We start from the raw sequence: 5,295 nt of genomic DNA, 5'->3' as shown, positions 1-5,295 counted from the left end.
AGCTTCAACGCGTGGAATATACGGTGTGAGAAAGTGAGGTCAATCGAGAGACATATAGATAGAGAGACAAAGTGAGTGTGGTCTGACATTCATTGAACAAATATATATGCTCTGGAGAGATATTGTCCGATTGAGCTTTTTGGCAAGGGTGAGGGCTGTAAGATAGAGCTTGAGAGATGATCCAGTCACAGACGTGTAGATATATTTTGTGCGTGGGAGGAAGCAAGGTCAACCGATCACATAGGGTCGCCGTGCGATCGAAAGAGTGAGACGGGTTGGAGAGAGTGACCTAGATAGACGATGTGCGTGAGAGAGTATACAATTCACTAGTAGAAAAGGGTCAAATGTGAAGCACATTATTGCCGGTTTGAATTTGAGCCGGCACTAATGTGTGCATTAGTGCGGTTCCAACGGCTAGCCGGCCGCTCTCATTAGTACCGGTTCATGGCGAACCTTTAGCACCGGTTCGTGCCACGAACCGGTACTAAAGTGAGTGGTGGCAGGATGTTGTCAGTCCGGGGCCCCTCCAACACCTTTAGTACCAGGGTATCACGAACGGTACTAAAGGCCGTCCTACATAGACCCTTCGTCCACCCGAGCTCGCTCTGTTCTTCCCCTTTCCCCTCTCCTCTCTGTTCTTTTCCCTCTTCCTCTCAAGCTCATACACATTTTGCCCAAAATTTGTCAAGATTTGAAGGCCCCCATCCATTCAAATGATCACAAAGGTTAGCAACTTTGTCCTTTCATCTCTCATTGCTAGATTAGCTTGTGCAATGCTTTATATAGTGATTGATTTTTGAGTTTAGTAATTTGGGAGGAATTATATATATGTGCTAGTATTTGATTTATATGCAAATTTGAGGTCAAAAATAACACTTAGTTTGCATATGTAGGTGTGGTTTACTTAGTACCTTCTAAATCTCCGTCGTAACCACCGTCGATCGCTCGCAACGTCCCGTCGCCGGCACCACCTTGTGGTGAGCCTCTTGTTCATGAAGTTTTATATAAAAAATTGATGTTTGTGTGATTTGGATATATAGTTACTCGTATAATTATCTTACCCATAGTTGTTTGTTATACATAGTGCCATGGTTTTGATATCCGTCCCCGTCCGGCCCTCGTCCGGGTTATGATTCGGATGTGGTATATTCTCTTTTAAAACTATTCATTGCATTTCGTGTTTATGACAAATTATGCCCATCAAGTTGACATAGATATTTGTATGTAGGAGGTAGTTGAACCGGAAATTCCAACCGGCCCTATTGTCGAGGGTTAAATTTAGTTTGAAAGAAAACGAGGATTTGAAGGAAAAATTGAAAAGAATGATCACAAGATTAAGATGGAGAAAATGCGCTTGAAGATTAGAAAGATTAGAAAATATGCCATTCATAGTGAGGCTTGGTATCATTATGCTTGTTGGATCAATTGTTACCTTATTGCATCTTGATCGCATTTGTTGTTGCATTTAAATTCTTTAGCTAGAGAAGTTATTTGTTTGTTGCATTTAAGTGTTGTATTGATATTTATGTATGAACTTTATGTATTGTATTAATTTGGTGTTTTCGGTGATGTGTATTGAAGATGAGTCCGGCAATGGATGTACGATGACCGATGCTCTCCCGAGTTCATTAATGGCATGCGTACTTTTCTGCTTGCGGCTGAGGAAAACAAGCGGCGGATGGTTTTATGTCTTGTCCATGTGCTGGCTGTAAGAATGGTCACAATTACTCTACGTCAAGAACCATTCACGTCCACCTGTTTGAGTCTGGTTTCATGCCCCACTATAATGTTTGGACCAAGCATGGAGAAAGAGGGGTTATGATGGAAGACAATGAAGAAGAAGAGGACGACGATAGCTATCCTGGCCATGGGTTCCCTGAATACGATGATACAACAATGAGGGAAGAAGCTGAGCTGGTAATGCGGGAAGAAGCTTAGCCGGCAATGCGGGAAGAAGCTGAAGAAGAGGCATCGGATGAGCCCGTTGATGATCTAGGTCGGGCCATTGCCGATGCAAAGAGAAACTGCGCAAGTGATTTGGAGAAGAAAAAGTTGCAGCGCATGTTAGAGGATCACAAAAAATTGTTGTACCCGAATTGCGTAGGTGACAAGAAAAGGCTGGGCACCACACTGGAATTGCTACAATGGAAGGCAGAGAATGGTGTATCTGACAAGGGATTTGGAAAGTTGCTGGTAATGATAAAGAATATGCTTCCAAAGGACAACCAATTGCCTGAGAGTACGTACGAAGCAAACAAGGTTGTCTGCCCTCTAGGGTTAGAGGTGCAGAAGATACATGCATGCCCTAATGATTGCATCCTCTACCGCAGTGAGTACGAGGATTTGAACACTTGCCCAGTATGCGGTGCATTGCGCTATAAGATCAGCCGCGGTGACCCTGGTGATGTCGAGGGCGAGCGCCCCAAGAAGAAGATTCCTGCCAAGGTGATGTGGTATGCTCCTATAATACCACGGTTGAAATGTTTGTTCCAAAACAAAGAGCATGCCAAGGCGATGCGATGGCACAAAGAACACCGTAAGAAAGACGGAAAGTTGAGAGTACCCGCTGACAGGTCGCAGTGGAGAAAAATCGAAAGAAAGTACGGGAAGGAGTTTGCAGATGACGCAAGAAACGTATGGTTTGGTCTAAGCGCAGATGGCATTAATCCTTTTGGGGAGCAGAGCAGCAACCATAGCACCTGGCCTGTGACTCTATGTTTGTATAACCTTCCTCCTTGGTTGTGCATGAAGCGGAAGTTCATTATGATGCAAGTGCTCATCCAAGGCCCTAAGCAACCCGGCAATGACATTGATGTGTACCTAAGGCCATTAGTTGAAGAACTCTTACAACTGTGGAATGGAATAGGTGTACGTGCGTGGGATGAGCACATGGGGGAAGAATTTGACCTAAAGGCGTTGCTGTTCGTGACCATCAATGATTGGCCTGCTCTCAGTAACCTTTCAGGACAGACAAACAAGGGATACCGCGCATGCACGCACTGTTTGGACGATACCGACAGTATACATTTGGCTAATTGTAAGAAGAATGTGTACCTGGGACATCGTCGATTTCTTTCGAGCAGGCATCCCGTAAGAAAGAAAGGCAAGAATTTCACAGGTGAGGCGGATCACCGGACGAAGCCTCGCCACCGTACTGGTGCTGATGTACATGATATGGTCAAGGATTTGAAGGTGGTCTTTGGAAAGGGTCCTGGTGGACAACCTGTTCCGAATGACGCTGACGGACGCGCACCCATGTGGAAGAGGAAATCTATATTTTGGGACCTGCCCTATTGGAAAGACCTAGAGGTCCGCTCCGCAATCGACGTGATGCACATGACGGAGAATCTTTGTGTGACCCTGCTTGGCTTCTTAGGCATGTATGGGAAGACAAAAGATACACCTGAGGCACGGGAGGACCAGCAACGTATGCACGGAAAAGACGGCATACATCAGGGTCATGCAAGCTACGCTCTTACCAAAGAAGAGAAGGAAATCTTCTTTGAATGCCTGCTCAGTATTAAGGTACCATCTGGCTTCTCGTCGAATATAAAGGGAAGAATAAACATGGCAGAGAAAAAGTTCCAGAACCTAAAGTCTCATGACTGCCACGTGATTATGATGCAACTGCTTCCGGTTGCATTGAGGGGGCTTCTACCAGAAAATGTTCGATTAGCCATTGTGAAGCTATGTGCATTCCTCAATGCAATCTCTCAGAAGGTAATCGATCCAGAAATCATACCAAGGTTAGAGAATGATTTGGTGCAATGTCTTGTCAGTTTCGAGTTGGTGTTCCCACCATCCTTCTTCAACATCATGACGCACGTCCTAGTTCACCTATGTGAAGAGATTAACGTTTTGGGTCCTGTATTTCTACACAATATGTTCCCCTTTGAGAGGTTCATGGGAGTCTTAAAGAAATATGTTCATAACCGTGCTAGGCCAGAAGGAAGCATCTCCAAGGGCCATGAAAATGAGGAGGTCATTGAGTTTTGTATTGACTTTATTCCTGACCTTAAACCGATTGGTGTTCCTGAATCGCGGCATAAGGGCAGACTGGATGGAAAAGGCACGCTAGGAGGGGAATAAATAATATGTATGGATGGACATTTTCTCACTGAAGCACACTACACAGTTCTACAGAATTCTGCCATGGTGGCTCCGTATATGGATGAACACAAGAATTTGCTACGCTCCAAACACCCGGAGCGGTCTGATCACTGGATTACACGTGAACAAACCAGGAGTTTCGCCAGCTGGTTGCAGACACATACCATGCATGACGCCTCTATTGAAGATGACCTGTACTTGCTGTCCCATTTACCATCTTCAAATATAATGACTTTCAAAGGGTACGAGATAAATGGTAATACATTTTACATGATCTCCCAAGATAAGAAGAGCACCAACCAAAACAGTGGTGTCCGCTTTGATGCAGAAACCAAGACAGGAAAGGAAACATATTATGGTTATATACAGGACATATGGGAACTTGACTATCGACGTGGTTTGAAGGTCCCTTTGTTTCAGTGCAAATGGGTCAATATGACACGAGGCGGGGTAACGGAAGACCCGCAGTATGGAATGACAACAGTGGATCTCAACAATCTTGCGTATGCAGATGAACCATTCGTCCTAGCCAATGATGTGGCACAGGTTTTCTATGTGAAGGACATGTCTACCAAGCCGAGAAAAAGAAAAGATAAGGAAGCGAATGCATCGTACGATGAGCCAAAGCGGCACATAGTTCTTTCTGGGAAGAGAAACATCGTGGGAGTGGATGACAAGACAGACATGTCAGGAGATTATGAAAAGTTTGATGAAATTGCTCCATTCACAGTGAATATTGACCCGAGCATCAGTTAAATGATGAAGATTTTCCATGGCTTACGGCGCAAAGGGACACACGCGAAGAAAAAGTTTCACACCCAAAGATCTGGGATGTGATCGGCTTCACTATCATCACTTTCTTCTGTGTTTCACACCCAGGAGGGAATCTCTGTAATAGTTAGGGTAGCTAGTTATGTGTTTTGGCATTTGAAACGCGAAGAAATTTTATGTGCAAGCAAATTCTTTCATGCATTTACTGATTTTTTCAGCTAAATGACCCTGAAATTGAAAAGCATTTCCAATGAACTCATGAAAGGTTGAAAGTTGGCATGGTATCCTAATTTCACCCACATAGCATGTGCAAAAAAGTAGAGAGGGTTACCGCAAAAACTGGATGCACTTCGTGTACAAAATGGACAATCTCTTTCGAAGTATCAGGGTTTCGGATGAAAACTCATCCGTTCC

This window comes from Triticum urartu, chromosome 4 (genome assembly GCF_003073215.2).
Source record: "Triticum urartu cultivar G1812 chromosome 4, Tu2.1, whole genome shotgun sequence".
Taxonomy (NCBI): Eukaryota; Viridiplantae; Streptophyta; class Magnoliopsida; order Poales; family Poaceae; genus Triticum; species Triticum urartu.
Note: the sequence above shows the minus strand (reverse complement) of the source record.